Raw genomic sequence first — 20869 nt, forward strand, 5'->3', positions numbered from 1 at the left:
CCTCCCAGAGCTCACCCACCTTCTGCTACCTCATGATCTAGACAAATACAACTCAGCTCCTCCCTGGGCCGAGGTCTGGTTCCCTCACTGGCACCAGAGGCTCCAGCACACTGACATCCCTTACTGAATCCCTTGCCCTCCAGATCAAACCAGCTGCTGGCTCAGATCTTCAGCTTTTCTCTGAAACCTCCTGACAGGGCTGTGACAATCTGCAGAGTGGGGCACATGTCCAACATCACTGATACTGAAAGCACGGCTCTCCTGACACCATGTACCTCCAGGCTACCATTCCACAGTCATTTTGTTCACAGCAGTCTTTTTTTTTTTTTTTTTTTTTTTTTTTTTTTTGACAGGCAGAGTGGACAGTGAGAGAGAGAGACAGAGAGAAAGGTCTTCCTTTGCCGTTGGTTCACCCTTCAATGGTCACCGCGGCCAGCACGCTGTGGCCGGCTCATCACGCTGATCCGAAGGCAGGAGCCAGGTACTTATCCTGGTCTCCCATGGGGTGCAGGGCCCAAGCACTTAGGCCATCCTCCACTGCACTCCCTGGCCACAGCAGAGAGCTGGCCTGGAAGAGGGGCAACCGGAACAGAATCCGGCGCCCTGACTGGGACTAGAACCCCGTGTGCCGACACCAAAAGGCAGAGGATTAGCCTAGTGAGCCACGGTGGCAGCTAGATCATTGTTATTCTAATCCTGCTTCAAGAGAGGAAAAATTTATTAAAATTTTACATGTAAGTTCCTACCCATTACAGAACTTTAAAAAAAAAAAACACACACTTATTTGAATGTAAGAGTTACAGTGAGAGAGGAATAAACACACACACACACAGAGATCTTCCATTTGCTGGTTCACTGAGCAGATGGTAAGAATAGCTGGAGCTGGGCCAGGCTGAAGCCAGAAGCTTCATCCAGGTCTCCCACGTGGGTGGCAGGGACATAAGTACTTGGGCCCTCCTCTGCTGTTCTTCCCAGGCCACTAGCAGGGAGCTGGACTGGAAGTGAAATAGCCAGGACTTGAACCAGCACCCATGTGGGATGCCAGCATTGCAGGCAGTGGCTTAGCCATTAGGACACAATGCTGCCACCACCACCCCCCCTTACAGAACTCTTTGAAATATTCTCCTAATCCTATCACCCACACGTTAAACCAGTGCATCCTAACTACCTGCAGCCATTGAGAAAGAGCCGGAAATAATCTGTCTAGAATGTAGGGGAAAGTGGACAATTACACACTATTCAAAAATCCAGAAAGCTACACATAAAAGTGGTGTAAAGAAATTAAAACCAGAGGGGGATAAATGCTGTCTGGAATGGTATCTCTAGAGGCCACATGCCTAGAGGCACCTGCTCCATCTAGGCAGGAGAGGGTAGGGAATCCCGCCTGACTTGAGCAGTCAGACTGTTCGAAAGGAAACAGAAACACACAGAACACTCAATGGAATCGTAGCCGGTACGACAAACTGAAACAGGAAGAACTGAACCCAAGACACGGAGCCAGGTCTAGCTGCTGATTTTGCTGAGTTTGTAGAGAAAGCACCATAGGAAGCTGTGGTGGGGTTGGAAAGACAGCAAGAGGTTAATTCATGGTACTGAAAATCCAAAGCTATGCCAGAGATAGCCAACCATGGTCCACACTGGACCTATCTCATTCCAAAGCTAATCAGAACCACATGTGAGCTGAACCTCATTAACATGTCAGTTCAACCTCCATCCAACTCAATTTATGATTGCATGGGAAAGATGAACCACTCCCCGGCTATCTGATAGATAGAGCAAAGGATATACCTTCATTTGAATACACAGTTACAGCTAAGATAAAAATCAGGGAGTGAGGTCCTGTAGTCTTCTGAAGATCAAGAGAAAGAACTGGTCGATAGAAAGAGCCCATGCTGGAACTCAGGGACAAGCTCTCAGAGAACTATTCTAAATATGTTAAAGAAATTAATGGAAAAGAAACATAAACGGATTAGGAAATGCAGAATTTCAGGAGAAGAGGATTCTGAAGGAGGGGGTGGAAGAGGAAGAATTACCTTTTTAAATGGCACTTCAGAACTGAATGATAACTATTCAAAACTGAGATGGGCTTGAAAGGATATTATTCACAGCAGGAAGAAAAAAGCATCTGTGAACTCAGACGTATTAAGTGACGTTATTGAAACTGAGGAAGGAAAGATAAAATTAAACAGGGAATAATCAAGCAAGTGGAACAGTATCCACACACACACACACATGGAGTCTCAGCAAAGGAGGAAAAAGAATTGGGCAAAAGAAACATTTTAAGAGACAGTACCAAGAATTTTACAGAATTGACATTCAAAATATCAACTCACATATTTAAAAAATCTTACAGTTCCAACCAAGATGAATGAAAAAAAATGGCAACCATTAAATTATTGTAAATCAAAGATAAAGATACGAAATCTTAGAAGCTGCCAGAAGATGAAATGTTGTACTGAGGAAACCACCCTAAGAATAATGGCTGGTTTCTTTTCCAAAACAATGGAAGTCAAAGGATAATGGACATGTATCTTTAAAATGCTGGAAATAAAAAAAAAATTCCAAATGAGAATTTTTAACCAAAGGAGATAAAATTGTTACCTACCTCACAGAGTTTATGTGAGGGTTAAATGGATTAATACTGTAAAGCATATAGATTAGACAGTGACAGAGAGGAAGAGAGAAAGATCTTCCATCTACCGACTCATTCCCCAAATGCCTCTAACAGCTGGGGCTAGGCCAGAACAAACCCAGGAACCAGGAGTCAGGAACTGCATCTGAGTCACCCTTGTGGGTGGCAGGAACCCCGGTCTGTGGGCCATCACCTGCAGTCCCCCAGATGCATTAGCAGGGAGCTGCATCAGAAGAGGAGTAGCTGGGACTTGAAGTAGGCGCTCTGATATGGAATGGAGGGTGACACAGCCAGCACCCGAACCCCTCTTCCACAATGCCCACCCCTCCATGAACTTCTGAAGTGCCCTCATGTGTGCTGTCCTGCTGAATTAACCAGAAAGAAAAGGAGGAGGGGCAATTAAAATCAGAACCATTTAAATCCTTCAAAACTGAAATTGGGTGATTTGCATCAATATAAGTCATGCTGAAAATGCTTATATCTAGGATGCAAATATCAACTCTTTCATTTTCAAAAGGGAAGTAACTGCATTATTTGTTTGCTTTTAACCCAGAAGCTTCAGTGTTTCCCATGGCTCAGATACAGTATATTTTTTTTTTGAGGTTGAAGAATCAAATGAAAATGCCACATCTAGAAACCTAGGAGTCTGAAGTGTTTAGAATCAAATCTTTCATTATGGTACAGCTCATTACACATGAAGAGAGTTTTAGAAATACAAGGGTACTTAAAAGATCATCATGCCTACATATCACCAGTGAGCAAACAGAGCCCAGAGAAGTCGCAGAGCTAATTAATACCAGAGCTGGGGCGAGATCCCATGGCTTTTCTTTGACATTCAAGCTCGTTTTTAATGGACTATGGCTTTGTCAGTTTTTCTTTAAGGGCCTCCTTGCAGCCCCTTGTTCCACGTGGACTCTTGCTCCATTAAATTTCCCCTGCTAATGGATGTCAAATAGAGATTTAGAGCAATGTCAGAACTGTTTCTGGGAACACAGTGGAAGATTTTAGAACAGTTTCTTCTCATAAACCAAGAGCTATAGAAATCATAAGGGTAAATGTATTGGAGCTTATAAGAAATATTTTAATATGCAGTAACTCTAACAAAAGTGGAGTTTGTGGCCATAAATGATTTGCTGTATTTCTGTATTGATTTATTGGATGAATCTGACATTTATGTGAAGCAGTTTACAAGTTGAATTTTATATGAAAGTCTTCTCCCTATATGGAAATACGTCCCTCAAGAAAATAGTAATTTGCCTATTAAACAAGTAAATGACAGGGGAAGGTGTTTGGCACAGTCATTACATCTTCCCCTTGGGATGCCCACATCCCATATTGGAGTTCCTGTTTCCAGTCCCAGCAACTGTGCTTCTAATCTGGTTTCCAGTTAATGTACACTGCAGGAGGCAGCAGGTAGCTCAAGTGCTTGGGTCCCTGCCACCTACATGGGAGATCAGGTGGAGTTCCTGCCTCCTGGCTTCAGCCTGAGCCAGCTCTGGCCATTGTAGACATTTGAGAAATGAACCAGCAGGTAGATCTCTGCCTCTCTGTGTATGGATCTGTCCCTCTGTCTTTCAAATAAAAAATGAAAAAAGTTAGTGAAAAAAATCATTCTAACTAATCTTAATCCATATTTTTTTCTCCATAAATCAACACTTTTCCCCCCTCTATTCTCTTCCCTAACTCCTTACTAGGGTTTCTAGAATCTGATATATTCTGAAAACTAGAGATTATTATCAACTGGAAAAATGCAAATATCACCACCCTTTAATTCTCTTTTCTAATATATAACTTGAAATTAAACTTGAAATTTAGCCACTTTAAATACCCCATCAATTTGATTTCGTTTGTCCCTACAGTTATTCCAGTTGTCTTAGACACTTTCTTGCCTGCTATATGGTCTGATATATGGCAGTTTTCTCCCACATTTAATCCTGCAGCCAGGCATGCTGCTCCACATGCCTAAGACTGATAGACTACTGCTATTACCACCAACTTCAGAAAAGTAGATTGCTCTGGGGTCCACCTGAGTTGACCTTAAACTTTTTATATTTAATGGCAAATCATTTATGGATGATATCCAGAGTAGTCCTGTACATTTTCCTATACATACTTTTTTATATAATCTGCACTCATCACCCTTCCTATGATGTAAAAACCTGTCTCTAACACTTCCCACCTGTTTAAACTTTCCCCCATTGCCCTATGTAGAGAATTAATCAATTCTGTTACAGTGATCTTTCACTGTCTTGATTGTTGAAGGTAAATTATTCTCTTTCTTAAAACAACAAGAGAAGTCACTGAAGACTATTGAAATAGAGGTCAAGCTGATCTCACTAAGGAAGAGAGATTAAGCTCAATCCCAGATACAAACAGGAACAAGTGGATAGTTAGAGGCAGAAGCCAGGGCAACAAAGAAGATAGAAAATTACTCAGAGGGTGCTTAATGTATGAAGGGGCTAGAGCAGAAGAACCCGATTAGATATCAAGGTGAGGAGTAGTCTCAGAAAACTGGCTTAGCAGGATTCTCTGGGCTCTTTCATCAGGCCAGGGTCAAGATCTAATCCAAAAGAGGACTTAAAGGTACTGAGTAAAGTTTACTCAAGTAAAGTCTTTTTGAGTTTTATAGTTCTAAATTTGGATTCAATCAACAGTAAGGACCAAGTTAGAATGTCTGGAGATTCTATACCCATTCTTTTATAGCCCTAAGAAGCCAACCCCATCATTACTCATGCCATTATAGATGACTGATTCTAGCTGTCTTCCTCAGAGCAAAATCTTTGGGCAGAACTACACACACATACACACACACACACACACACACAGAATTTGTTCTAAATGAAAATTAGGAACTCTAATCAACCTCAGAGTGTGATGGAAAATACTTGAGATGTTTATATTGTGCTGAACTACTAGGGAGGCATCATCTCAAAACATTTACATAAATGAATTCTGTCCATCCCTCCTACAGTCTTCTGAAGGAGGCACTCTCATTACCTCCATCCTAGGCTTACAGCCAGGGAAACTGAGGCATGTAACAGTTACACAGCTTGTCTATAGTTACTCAACTGAGAAATGTCAGGGTTATCATTGAAACCTAAACAACATGACTTCTAAGGTGGTGTTATTGACCACCATGCAGTCCTGCTTCTATAAACTCTTTCCTTCCTTTCCCTCAGCAAACCCATAGAACTAGAAGGTAGGTAAAGGGGAAAGAGACAAGTAGTATAAAGACGTCTGTGTGTTTTGGCACCATCTTCACTGTCGCAGCTGCTTATCTCCAAAGCCTTGTGCAGACCTTAATGCACAGCATTTTGTTCCTGGATAAGTGACTGAAATGACAAGACAACTTCATTTTCACTTTCTGATCATTGAAGAGATAAATTCATTTTGTTTCTCAAACCCTGGTGTGCTGAGGGCTGCAGTGACAACATGTTTGGACCAGGAGGCATGATCTGTGTGTCATAACACAAGGATGATTGCAGTTGGCCATGGGAAAGCCAGCCCACAGAGCTTTCCAGTTTCAGCTTGTGGAGAGCTGGCCTCAGGTACAAGGATATATAGCACGGTGAGCCCTTCTCCTGGAAGTCCAGAGCTACCCTTAGGAAAAGCTGCTTGCCGTGGGATACAGAAAGAGTGCATCTCATTGCTCTTTAGACGTGAGTTAAATTCTTCTGCCACAGTCTCGGCTCAGTTCTCGTTTGTACCTTCAAGTCCTAGAGAAAATCAAAGTCCAAGACAGACAAAAAGGTAAGAGAAAAACCAAGCAATGCGTTGCCAAAGCCATTTGTAAGAATGACGGGCTGTATGAGTGTTGGGTCAGAGACTGGTCCTCTTACCTCATTTACACTTTTCCTTGATTTCCACCATAGCTCAGCAGAACTCATCCTAAGAAATCAATGACTAATTTCCTGCAAAGCAGAATCAAGCAGTCTGCAATGTTCTTCACTGACTGGAAATAAGTACTTTGTTCACCTTATTATGTGAAGGCCAAACCAAATATCTGGCAGAAGCTTATTGAAGTATTTGTATGGGAACAAAATCAAAAAAGCTCACTATAACTGCATAATGTGAAATAATACTCTCTGAGTACTCTTGACGGTGGGAGTTGGGAGACTGGGGGTGCACGGAGATCATTGTTTCCTGTCTCAGAAATTGAATTCAGCCTTGCACATAAGCATCACCAAGTGTGCTGTGGCACATCTGGGGCCTATTTATAGTGTAGGGGTTTTCATGTGGAATTCAAACAGAGATGAAAGAAGGCAACTCCAGGGCTCCAGGAAAGAATTTGGTATTTCATTGCATTTGATCATTTTATTGAATTTGCCTGGAAAAAAATCTATTAGAAAACAGAGCTTAATTTTTAAACTCAGAGATTATGCATTCCAGCTTGGGCCTGACAATACATTTTTGGTTTTGGCTTTCATTAATCAACTCCACATTACTAATAAGGCTGCTTGTTCTATTCTGTTGGTTATGGGGGAATTGGTGTAGGATCTCATTCCATAAGTGGTAAACCTGTTTTTTGTGGATTTTCTTGGGGGCAATGTTCAAATTCTATACATAACAGAGTTGTGATTTACACTATTCCTAAGTGATTTTTAAAGAGATTTTTGTAGCATAATTAAAATACAAAGTGGAAAAGCACAGTAGTGTAAAAGATGTGTGACTGTGTGGAGCAACTGGGGAGTTACCAATGAATATCAATTGCCTTATGTCCTTTAATTTTTGGAAACAAAAGAATATAAAAATGACATGAATGACCAAATAATTAACCATGTAATCAAAAAACTGTGGGTAAGTTGCTTAACCTCTTTGAGCCTTTGTTTTCTCACCTGAAATAATGATGCCTACTTTATAAGATTGCTTTAAGAATTAAATGGGATAAAACATGTGCAGACCCTAACAGAAGACATGGCACAACAGGTGTTAGCTGTTGTTGTGACACTGGTATTGTATTAGTTGTTTCTGATCAAAGCTTACAGATGCAGGAGAACACCAATTGCAATACTCGAGTAATGGCCATACCTTTTGTATTTCCCATTGGGAAAACTGGATGGAGGGACTTGGGATATTCTGTAAGGCTGCTGCATACAGGGGGTTCTATCTAAACAAAAAATCAGAACTCACACAGATCGCTGGCCTTTCTGGCAAGCCAGTAGGACAGTAGGAGAAATGCTGATGTGGCAACTCCAAGATAAACAGCTTTGCTCAATCATCATCACATTAATGGACCTTTAGACATCTCAGGAGCTCACCTTGTTTCAGTTTGAAAAATGGTTGCAGCTCACCTGATTTCTAAACTGAGTAACATCCTGTGCAGGTTAATGTGCATGCCCTTTCCCCTAGAAAAAGTTGGCCAGCATCAGCTGCCAACTTGAGTTTCTTGTAGAAGGATCCAGCATTGAAATTTCTGCTCTTCCTCCTGCTGTCTGACTTGCACAAGTAATTAAGCTCTCTGGGCTGAGTATTCTCATTTGTTACCTCATGGAATTATTGTAAAGATGAAAAGAGAAAATGATTGCATGATGCATGGGGCATGCCCTACAACATAGTAATTGCTCAATAAACATCAGTGGTCCTTATTTATTCTTCTGTTGAATGTTATTTGCACTGAGAGGTTAGATGTCATTCTTTTTTTAATTGTGTGGTTTCTTCCATGAGTTATTTTGACTTGAAAGTTAAAGAATTGGGAGAAAGAAGTTTTGTTTTCAAAAACCATAGTCAAACCATTGTATGGCTTTATTTAGCAATTTAAGAACACTGTGTCTGGTAATTGTCTTCAGAAGTAAACTGTGGTACTTTTCATTCCTAACAGTGAAGGTATGCAAAGTATTAGGACAAAAGTTTTTTGTTCAAAAGTACCTTTAGGGTTTTGGGTTCCAAGATGGTGGAGTTGGGAGGGAACTTACTGCTGTAGCCCAGGAGAAGAGTGTATAAAAAAGTGGAGATAGTGTAGTCTCAGGGAAGAGTTAGGGGGAAATGGTAGAGGAAATTCTACCGAAATTAGAGGGACACAGTGGACCTACATGGAGGGTATGGGTGCCCACAGCTCGGAACTCCAGCAGCCAAGTGCCTAAGCACCAACACTGCAAAGTGGGTGAGACCAGATCACAGCAGCCCAAGCCACTGGTGAAAAAGCAACAGGAAGAGCCTAGAGGAAACCAGGCTTGGAGTCCTGTGATGGAAAGTATACCAGCCAAACTAGAGGACGGGGGAAAAATAGGGGATGGGGTGGACACGTTTCTCTCTCACAGGTATCTTTACAAAGCCATACTTGAAGAAGCCAATGGAGCAGGTGCCATTTTGGACATACTTAACAACTGTGCTTGTGTCTGCACCCTGCAAACAGCCAAGCAGAGACTCCTGACTCTGGTGGGGAGAAGTAACAGGGGGCTAGGAGCTTGTGACTCTGCAGATTCTGAATTGGGAATGTGAGGAAAACAACAGGGTATGTGGGAGAACTCATGGTGTGGCTGGGACTTTGAGCAGTCTCAGTGGGCAAGCTCAGGGGTTCCTGGTTACCTGGTGAGAGACACTGTTGGGAATCTGAACTTGCACTGAGGACTGCACAGATCCTTTGTGTGGCCCTTGGGATGGAGCAGATGAATATTATACCCACTGGGGCTAACGCTCAGGCTCTGGTCTCCATTGAGGAGAGCTCAGCTGAGCAGAATATACCTCCCTTCCGATTAAAAAGGGGGGGGGGCAGGGGAGGGGGACTGGCACCATGCCAAGTAGGTTAATCCTCCACCTGCTGAACAGCATCCCATATCCCACTGGTTCTAGTCCCGGCTGCTCCTCTTCCAATCCAGCTCTCTGCTGTAGCCTGGGAAAGCAGTGGAAGATGGCCCAAGTGCTTGGGCCCCTGCATCCATGTGGGAGACCCAGAAGAATCTCCTGGCTCCTGGCTTCAGATCAGCGCAGTTCCGGCCGTTGCAGCCATTTGGGGAGTGAATCAACGGAAGGAAGACCTTTCTCTCAGTCTCTCTCTCATTGTCTGTAACGCTACCTCTCAAATAAAGAAATAAAATCTTAAAGAAAAAAAAGAGACAGAGAGAGATTTACCATTCCAAACCTGGGTGTGTCACCTTAGACACGCCCTTATCCCTGCAGAACTGAACAAAGCTCTCTGGCCACACCAACTACAAGCCTGTAGAGATTCACTGAAAGCAGACATTCCACTTATCTACAGAGTCATAGTACAACAACAATAATAAAGCCATCACAGGAAAAAATAAAAAAAGAAGAAACCAATGGTTATCTCCACAAATGCCAAACAACAAATGCACCAATCCAAGAAACAAGAATAAGGAAAACAACATGATGCCCCCAAAAGAACATGACACTTCAATAATAGACTGTGATGACAAGGCAATAGAAGAAATGCAAGAAATGGAACTCAAAAAATTGATCATAAGATTACATAGAAGTGATCAAAAGCAAATGCACAAACTACTGAAATCCATGCAGGACATGAAAGAAAATTATTCCCATGAAATTGAGATCTTAAAGAGGAATGAAAATGAAATGAAGAATTCAATAGAACAAATAAAAAATGCAACAGAGAGCCTTAAAAACAGAATTGGCGAAGCAGAAGTGAGAGTAACAGACTTAGAAGACAAAGCACAGGAAAAGTATACTGTCAAACCAAAGACAGGAAGAGGAAATTAGAAAACTAAAAGACACAATCTACAGGAAATCTACAGGATACTACTTAAAAAAAAAAAAACCCTAACATGCAGGTTCTAGGAGTTCTTGAAGGCATGAAGAGAGAGAACGGATTAAAAGACCTATTTAGTGAAATAATAGCAGAAAACTTCCCAGCTTTGGAGAAAAAAATGGACATCCAAGTACATGAAGGACACAGACTCCCAACAGACATGACCAGAAAGGATCCTCACCACGACATGTAATCAAACTAACTTCAGTGAAACATAAAGAGAAGATTCTAAAATGTACATGAGAGAAACTCCAGATTACTTTCAGAGGATCTCCAATTAGACTCACAGCATACTTCTCATCAGAAACCCTACAGGCTAGGAGAGAATGGCGAGATATAGCCCTAGCCTTAAGAGAAAAAACTGTCATCCCAGAATATTATACCACACAAAGCTCTCATTTGTGAATGGAGGTGAAATAGACCTCATATAACAAACAGAAATTGAATTTGTCACCACCTGTCCTGCCCTCCAAAAGATGCTTAAGGATGTGTTACACACAGAGACACGATCATCAATATGAAAGAAGATAAAGAGAAAATCTCTCAGTAAAAGATCAAAGTAAGTTCAAAGTATAAATTAGGAATATTTTTGGTAAAATGGCAGGGCAAAGTCATTCTTATTAATAGTCATGTTGAATGTAAATAGCCTCAACTCCCCACTTATAAGGAACAGACTTGCTGAATGTATTAAAAACAATATCCATCTACTTTCTGCCTACAAGAAACACATCTTTCCAACAAAGGTGCATGCAGACTGAAAGTGAAAGGTTGGAAAAAGATATTCCATGCCAACAGAAAGCAAAAAAGAGTTTGTGTAGCCATATAAATATCAGACAAAATAGACTTTAACACAAAAACTATTAACAGATACAAAGAAGGGCATCATATAATATTTAAGGGATCAATTCAACAGCAAGATGTAACTATTATAAATGTATATGCACCTAATTACAGGGCACCTGGCTATTTAAAAGAAATGTTAAGGGATTTAAAGGGTGACTTAGACTCCAATACAATAGTATTGGGGGACTTCAGTACTCTACTTTCAGCAATGGACAGATCAACCAGACAGAAAATCAACAAGAAAACAGATTTAATTGACACTACAGACCAAATAGACCTAACAGATATCTGCAGAACTTTTCATCCTACAGTTGCAGAATACATATTCTTCTCAGCAATGCATGGAACTTTCTCTAGGATTGACCACGTACTAGGCCATAAAGCAAGTCTCATCAAAATCAAAAATATTGAAATCATACCATGTAACTTCTTGGACCAAAATGGAATGAAGCTGTAAATCATCAACTCTGCAATCTCTAGAGCACATGCAAACACACGGAGACTGAACAACATGCTCCTGAATGAACAGTGAGTCATAGAAGAAATCAAGAGAGAAATAAAAAAAATTTCTGGAAACAAATGCAGAGGACAACACAGCATATCAAAACTTACGGCATACAGCAAAAGCAATGTTAAGAGGAATGTTTATAGCAGTAGGTTCCTACATCAAGAAATTGGAAAGGCACCAAATAAATGAGCTATCAGTGCTTCCCAAAGATCTAGAAAAACAACAGAAAACCACACCCAAAACTAGTAGGAGAAAAGAAATAATTAAAATTAGAGAAGAAATCAACAAAATTGAATAAAAAATACAAAAGATCAGCAAAACAAAGAGCTGTTTTTTGAAAAAAATAAACAAAGTTGATACACCATTGGCCCAACTAACCCAAAAAAGGAGAGAGAAGATTCCAATCAATAAAATTAGAGATGGTAAAGGAAATGTAACAACAGACACCACAGAAATAAAAATAATCATCAGAAATTACTACAAAGAGTTGTATGCCAACAAATTGGGAAACCAGCAGAAATGAATGGATTCCTGGACACATACAACCTACCTAAATTGAGCCATGATGACATAGAAAACCTAAACAGAACCATAACCAAGTCAGAAATTGAATCAGTAATAAAGGCCCTCCCAACAAAGAAAAGCCCAGGACCAGATGGATTCACTGCTGAATTCTACCAGACATTTAAAGAAGAACTAACTCCAATTCTTCTAAGGTTATTCAAAACCATTAAAAGAGAATGAATCCTCCCAAATTTTTTCTATGAAGCCAGCATCAACTGAATCCCGAAACCTGAAGAAGATGCAACAGAGAAAGAGAATTATAGACCAATTTCCCTGATGAACACAGAAGCAAAAATTCTACAAAATTCTAGCCAATAGTATCCAACAACTCATCAGAAAGATCATCCACCCATACAAAGTGGGATTTATCCCTAGTAGGCAGGGATGGTTCAACATTTGCAAATCAATGTGTTACACCACATTAAAAAACAGCAGAAGAAAAACCATATGATTATCTCAATAGATACAGAGAAAGCATTTGATAAAATACAACACCCTTTCGTGATGAAAATTCTAAGCAAATTGGGTATAGAAGGGACATTCTTCAACAGAATAAAGGCAATTTATGACAAACCCATGGCCAGCATCCTATTGAATGGGGAAAAGTTGGAAGCATTTTCACTGAGATCCAGTACCAGACACGGGTGCCCACTCTCGCCACTGCTATTCAATATAGTCCTGGAAGTTTTAGCCAGAGCCATTAGGCAAGAAAAATAAATCAAAGGGATACAAATTTAGAGGAAGAACTCAAACTATCCCTACTTGCAGACAATATGATTCTTTATATAGGGGATCCAAAGAACTCCACTAAGAGACTATTGGAACTCATAGGAGAGTTCGGTCAAGTAGCAGGATATAAAATCAATACACAAAAACCAATAGCCTTTGTATACACAGACAATGCCACAGCTGAGAAATAACTTCTAAGATCAATCCCATTCACATTAGCTACAAAAAAATCCAATACCTTGGAATAAACTTAACCAATGATGTCAAAAATCTCTATTAGAGAATTTCAAAACTTTAAAGAAATAGAAGAAGATACAAAAAATGGAAAAATCTTCATGGATTAGAATAATAAATATCATCAAAATGTCTATTCTTCCAAAAGCAATTTACAGATTCAATGTAATACTGATCAAAACACCGAAAACATTCTTCTCAGATCTAGAAAAAATGATGCTGAAATTCATATGGAGGCACAGGAGACCTCGAATAGCTAAAGCAATCTTATACAACAAAAACAAAGCTGGAAGCATCACAATCCCAGATTTCAAGACATACTACAGGGCAGTTATAATCAAAAACAGCTTGTTACTACTACAAAAACAGATGGATAGATTCCAAATTCCATTTAGTTGGCAGGTGCTAATACCATCTTAGATGTTAAAATGATCATATTAAGTGTGTAATATAGGTCATATACATAGGATTAAGTGTCAAAGGGATCACATAAATAAGGCCAAGTGCCTGCTAATAACAATAGATAGAATTAAAAAAGAGAGAACGATCCAATGTGGGAAGCAGGCCATACTGCAGACTCATAGAAATGCCCTAAATAGCACTCTGACCTCAAAATCAGCCCATAAGGCATTCAGATCTTGTTGAAAAGCCCATGAGATCATTTCAGGCATGGAAAGCCAAGACACCGTGGCAAAAAATTATCTACACGAAGGATCTTTGTGAGTGGAATAAAGGGCCATCAAAGAAGGATGTACTTTTCTCTGAAGAGAGGGGAGATCTACTTTGTTTATGGCCCTGTCTAAATACTGATAGCGTTAGTATGCTCAAAAGGCTTCCATAGCCTTACCAGCTAATGATAAGAGCCTCGGGTGATCACTGACATCACAAATGAGCGTTTCAATTGTTAAATCAACAACAGGAGTCACTGTGCAGTTGCTCCTCATGTCCTATGAGAATTAACAGTAAAACTAGTTTTCAAACAATACCTTATATTTTGTGTGTCTGTGTGGGTGCATACTGTTGAAATCTTACTTAGTATAGAGTTGATCTTCTGTATATAAAGATAATTAAAAATGAATCTTAATGAAGAATGGGATGGGAGGGGGACTAGGAGGTGGGACGGTTTGGGAGTAGGAGGGCAGGTAAGAGGGGAAGAACCACTGTATTCAAAAAACTGTACCTATGAAATTTATATTTATTAAATAAAAGCTTCCTAAAAATACCTCTAAGAAGTTAATTAGAAAAAAATTATATATAAATGTGCGCTGGAAAATAAAAGGGTTGAAATTATAGAAGTATCTTCCAAACAGTTTTGGAAACACAAACCTGTTTATGAGGGTGACTTACTTCCAAAATGAAATTCTAATATGTTGGAAATAATTCTGATTTAATACTGTGGAGTGGCCAGATGGCTTTATGACTTGCAAATCAGAAAGGTTGGACATGTATGTAATTTCTGTACTTGTTTAAAGAAATCCCAACTTGAAATCACTTCATTCATGGTCTGATCCTGGTTTGGAGCCTCTAGACTCCTCTAAGTAGGAGTGTGTGTGTGTGTGTGTGTGCATGTGTGTGCACATGTGTGTGCATATTTAATAGTACAGTAGTACAGAACACTACTGAATTATTTTAGGGCAAAATAGAGCCATTTGGGAAGATTGTATAAATAATCTTCTGGAACATTGTACAAAACAGTAAGATGGTATAATTGAAAAACATGGAACATTCTTAGTATCTTTTGAAGAAATGCTTTATTTAGATCTTCCAAAAATAGTCAGATTAAAAATTTTTCAAAGAAAATGCCACTCTATTTCTTTATAAGGGAATTTTTTTTTTTTTTACTTTGTGGGAAATGAGTACTTTCTTAGGAACACAGACTTCTGAGGACACCCTATGCCCAGTCATCATTCTACTTCTGATTTCTGGTGTTTGTCAAATAGATTTGGATCCTTCATTGTTGTGAACTAGGAAAACAACACATTTCTGAATTCCACTTTTAAAAGCAGTTATTAGAAAATTTTGAAAAGGGAGTTTAAAGTGAAGAAAAATGAAACATTATCAGGAATATGTCTGAAAGAAAACTCTGTGTGCATGGACAGTGGCTCACCCTATATTCCCCAGATAATGGTTCCTTATCTGCTCAACTCCATTAGCACTCATTATTCCCTTTTTCATCTCTCTCAGGGTCAATAAGCAGTGAATGAGTCATTTTACTCAGAGTAATAAGTAGCTCCTTTTTCTTTCATCACCTACCTTTCTATTGACCTGATATCTGTGTGTTTGTCCCAGGGTTTTCTGTGTCAACCTTTTTATCATTTTCCCTTCTCTATGGGAGTATTACAACTAATTATCTCTGGGAAGTTTTATGCAGAAAGGTTGCTGTATTAATCCATCAATTTTTCAAAAACACTGAGAATTAAGACTCTAGAGTCAGCCAAAGTAGTATCTGAAAAAGCAACCTTCTCTTGTTTGCAGGGGAAAAATGTTTTCCTGAAGATTTTCATGTTGCATTTCATTTCCCAGGGTCATTAAAATCTGCCCTGGCCTTTACCTGACCCTGCAATAGAGTAACAGCAAAAACGTGAATTTCACACGTATCCTCTGCCCAAAACAGAAAGATCAGCCTCTAACAAGTTGTGTTTTCAAATGTCATTACCTTTTCTAACCTAATTAGCATTTTCTTGGCACAATGTTCTGACAGTCCCACATTTCAACCTCTGATGTTGGCTGTTTTGGTTTCCAAATGAAACACAATATACAATTTTTCCTTTACAATATTTAGATGATGTGTCCATTCTTCTTCCCTGAAAACAATCCTCCCTCCCTTTAGGTTTACATTTACTATAATGATTTAAATTTTTAACAAGTTAGGTTTTTAAAAATTATATTATCACCTCCAAAAATATCATTTGGGAAACACACTATAAAATTCACTATTTTTGTGATGGTTTATTCAAAATGTTTCACTGTATTTTAGCTTATCTTAATAGTTCCTAAAATGTAGATGTGCCTGCCTGGCCTCCTCATATTAAAATGAAATTCACAAAAGTCTCAGACAGAGGAAAGGCATAGGGACCATTAAGGTTTCTTTATTTCTCTCTTCATGTGCAAAAACATCAGTTTCTCCCTGTAGTTATTAAGTTTTTTCTGTTCTTTGCCTGAGGTCATTTTCACCCATGCAAGTGTGTATTATAAAACCCATCTTCCCCAAGAAGCGTGCAAGCTGAGATTCCTTGTGTATTTCAGCTGTGATATGAAAATGGGTCTATTTTGAAATTGTAGTCTGCTTTTAATTCCTATAATGAGAGTGAAGCAAGATAAGGTATGATGTCCCTGAAAGGTATCTGGTATATTTTACTTAGTCTTATAAAAACCGAGGTGTCGGGCTTGGAAATCAGATGTTTAGGAAACACCACAGGTAACTGAGATGGGAAGCATTCCCCCCGATATCTCCCACTTAAAAATCATGATGTATGTGTGGTCCGTTTCATTTCTCAAGGGAAAGAAAATACATCAGAAAAATAGACGATATTCATTTCTTTGATCCATCTCCTCATTCACGAAAACTTCTGTGAGTATTTAACAAATGTTGGAAATATGAGTATAGATGAACAAAAAGCTTGTCAAAAAGCAAAGAACTCCTGCCCTCACAGAGTTTAAAGTGTGTGTAGGGAGCAGAAATGTAAATCAGCATGTCATATACATATAGAAAATTTCAAGTACCAGGGTGGGCATTTGGTGCAGTAGTTAAGTCACTGCTTGGGACGCCTGTATCCCATATGGGAGTGCCTGATTCAAAACCTTGCTGCTCTGCTTATGATCCAGCTTCCTCCTTAGGTACATCCTGGGAGGCTCAAGTACTTGAGTAATGGCTCAAGCACTTCATTCACTGCCACGTATCTGCAAGACACAGACTGAGTTCCCAGCTCCTGACTTTGGCCTGGCCCATGTCCAACTGTTGCAGGCATTTGGAAATGACTCAGCAGATGGATGATCCCTGTTTCTGTCTTTAAAATCAAAATGGAAAATAAATGAGACAGTCACAACTGCACTAAGTGTTAAAAAGGAAAGTTACTGGGAAAAAATTTAAATTACCACTTAGATGTGGAAGGTTAAGGAAGACTTCTCTGTGGGAGTGACTGTTAAATCAATATGGGGATGGCTGGAGTGACATCAATCCTGAGCTGTTCATTACCTTAAGGCACTGGCCTTGGTACTAAGGATATGTCAGTGGACAAAGCAAATTGACTGCCATTGTGGAGCTTCTGTTGTTCTGGGAGAATCAGGCTATAAATCAATAACCAAATAAATGTAAGTTATGTCAGGCATTGAAGGAGCTATTTAGAAATATAAAGGTTAAATTTAACAGGAGTGCAGAGTGTGCAGGTCACGAGGATTAGTTCATAGGACGCCCTAGAAAGTCTTCCTAAGAAGCAACCTGCTAGCCAAGACCTGAAGCAGGGGCAGCCAGTCATACCCCTGTGAGTAGTGTGGGCTGGTACAATGAGAAGGAGAATGACTTCAGGCATGGAGACAACAGGGCCAGCATAGAAAGGAAAGATCACAAGATTAAGGAGCCTCTGCAGGATTTACATGGAAATGTCAAGAAAGCAACTGTATACCACCATGTCAAAAACTCAGTGAGTGGATAGGCAGGAGAAGTTAATTTACAAGAGACATTCCAGAACTGAAAGGCAAGGTGGTATTTCAGAAGGGCAAGCTGATAAGCAAGAGAGGGAAATAGTCAATCATGTAGCTCTCTGAAGACTGGAGGGAATGGAGTTCCAATCCAAGAAGAAGCATTACGTCTTACATACGAAGAGGGACAGCTTTTCCCGATACCAAGAAGTAATGGTAGAAGTACAGTAGATTTATATGTTTACTTTATTTCCTCAAAAAACATGGTGCTCCTACCATACACTATGCACTTTAACTTAAAGTGCTGTGAATATCGAAAAAATGAAGATTCTCACAAATAGGAGAAACTGCACAGGTGTATGGCAGAATGGAGTTCATGTGAACCCTGGGCGTGCTTGAAGCACATCCTGAATCCTTGGAATGTAGATTTGCCATGGTCCAGAATGGAGAAAGGAACGATGTTGTGGCCCTGATGCAGAAAAAGAGCTTATCTCAAAGGTTTGGACTCCCTCAAGGAAGAATGTGGATTGTGCAGTTAATCCCTGGGAAGGGACAAATGTAGTTTCCAATAGGAGTAGAAAGTGCAGGTCCAATTATGGAACTGTTCCTAATCCTAGACTAAGACTTCTTCAAAGATGCCTTCTTGCTGACTTTTTCCTTGAAAACCAGAGCAAAAGCCTTGGGCTGTGCACATCATCAAGATTCCAGTAACTCATGGGGTTTGCACTGACCCCGAAACAGCTTGATCCTGGTCCTGCCAAGTCTCCCAGCCTTTCTCTCCATGGCCAATATCCACGTGGCAGACCTCTTCAGTCATCTGTTCTCCTGGACCCTCTCATCTTCACATCTTTTATGCTTCCTTTTCTTCCTCGTGGTCCTCTCCCCATTGTCTCACTCCCTCCTAATCTCTCGTTTATGTCTTTGGAGGTGCCCTGTGTCTTTTAGCTCCCTGGACCGACTGGAGCTTGAATATGCCATCAGGACATGACTCCTCTCCGTAGCTATCTGGCATGGAAGTTATCCATTCTATCCCACAGCTGGGCTTCTGGAATAAGCTACCCAGGGATAGTTTCCCCAGCTTCACTTTCACTGATGGCAGCCTCATTTCTGCACTACTGAGTTCATGAAACTCCTCCTTCAAGAACTGCCCTCTAAGTCCCAGTTGTCAAACCTCAGGGACTCTTCCCTATTCTTATCTCACTTCGTGCCTGGGCCGCCTTTGGCCTGTGATCAGCTGCCTAATCTGGCTCCAGTGTCTCCGCTTCCTCCTCCTCCTCCTTGGCTACACTTTCTCAGGCTCCTTTTAGGCTCTTGCCATCTGTTCCTTAAGTATCTGAGTGACACCATGGAATGAGTTCACTGAATTCCATGATAGGAGTTATCACTCCTGTGCTGATAACTTTGCAAGCAGTGTAGAATCTCTGGCCAAACTTCTCAGAAAAACCAAATGTAACAGCAAATTTGCATAAAAGTCCCCTCAGAGCCTCCCTCAGCAGATCCAGTATCTTCTCTGCTTTTCTCCTCCTGGTTGACATCACACCTACCTATCCAGGTACCTTGGCCAGAAACCAGGGAGTCATCCCTGCCTGCCTCACCATCGACATTCAGTTGTCAGAAAGCCCCGGTGCTTTCTCTTGCTTCCTATTTCACTCCTGTGTTTTCACTTAGCCTCTTCAATACTTCTGTGATGCATTCTTTCCATAACCTCTTACCAGGTTCCCTGCCTCTGAGCTCTCCCAACCCTCGCACTGCACTGCCCACTTTCTCAATTGCAAATCTGCTCCTGTCCCCCCTTAAGGTGCCTCAGTATAAAATAGCCTTCAGGATAAAATGCATCCGCATGGAACAGAGCACATGCTGAAAGCTGTTGTCTCTACCAGAGCCATCTTCCACTTTTCCTCATACCTCTCCTGGATAATGCCTGCTCACCCTTGTTCAAACACTCTCAGAGGAATGTCTTATGTGGCCATTTCCTCCAAAATCTGATAGACACCTATGCAAGGTGTCGTTGGAGCACTCTGCTCAAGGATTTCCATTATTCATCACCTACTTCCACTTTGCATCATATTCTTATCACATTTTGTTGCAGTATCTTGTTGTGTGGATGTATTTTCCATAGAATGTGAGTTGAACAGTAACATTTACATATGCTTACTATGCACCAAGCCTTGTCCTCAGTGTGTTACCCAGATTAATTCATTTCCTCACCACAGCAACCATTATTTCCATTTCACAGCACAGACATCACATTGTTCTTCCTCACTTACGTTGCCCTGGGCCTGCTGTCTAATGGGCACACCATGACAACTTCTAGACTGAATGGCTGCATGAGTGATTCTGTAGTATAGAGACAGTAGGAAAGACAGTCATGGAGAAGCTAGAAAAGACTGATAGCCTAGAATGTAAATAAAGACCCCAAGTTAGCATTCAAGAATCCTAACTTAAATACAATGGCTGGGCCAGCGCTGTGACATAGTAGGTTAAGTCTCTGCCTACAGCTCCAGCATCCCATATGGCCACTAGTTCGTGTCCTAGCTGCTTCACTCCTGATTCAGCTCTCTGCTTATGGCCTGGGAAAGCAGTGTAAGATGGCCCAAGTGCTTGGGTGGGTCCCTGCACCCATGTGAGAAGATGCTCCTGGATTCTGGCTTCAGCCCAGCCCAGCTCTGGCCATTGTAGCCATTTGGAGATGAATCAGCAAATAGAAGACCTCTCTTTCTCGCCTTCTCTCTGTCCCTAACTCTGCCTCTCAAATAAATAAATTAAAAAATCTAAAAAAAAATGGCTAGAATTTTCCAAGTGCCAGTTAGAAAATCTCATTCCAGCTGCACGGTGTTGCAGGCTGGAGGTGCAATATAGGAAGGTTTCTATGTTATGGAATTGTACTCTTGTGTATCTCTCAGTGTTTTTCTACAGTTCACTCATTTGAAAATGGGATATTAGTAATCCACTTCCTCTAGTAGGTCCTGACATGAGTCGTTAATTAAGAAGCACATTG

The 20869-nt window shown here is 40.5% G+C and overlaps 1 protein-coding gene across 3 annotated transcripts in view; it reads left to right on the forward strand.

Moving 5' to 3' along the window:
* FAR2 (fatty acyl-CoA reductase 2) overlaps window positions 1-20869 on the forward strand; it is a 163558-nt gene that overhangs the window by 60729 nt on the left and 81960 nt on the right. The window contains exon 1 of one of the 3 annotated variants that reach the window (XM_051850368.3): window positions 6114-6382. The exons of the other annotated variants lie outside the window; for them this stretch is intronic. The gene's annotated coding sequence lies outside the window, so the exon portion shown is untranslated. Of the gene's footprint in view, window positions 1-6113; window positions 6383-20869 lie in introns of those variants that run through there. 3 annotated transcript variants of the gene reach the window in all.

This window comes from Oryctolagus cuniculus, chromosome 9 (assembly GCF_051225735.1).
Source record: "Oryctolagus cuniculus isolate XC-2025 breed Fujian yellow rabbit chromosome 9, ASM5122573v1, whole genome shotgun sequence".
Lineage (NCBI taxonomy): Eukaryota > Metazoa > Chordata > Mammalia > Lagomorpha > Leporidae > Oryctolagus > Oryctolagus cuniculus.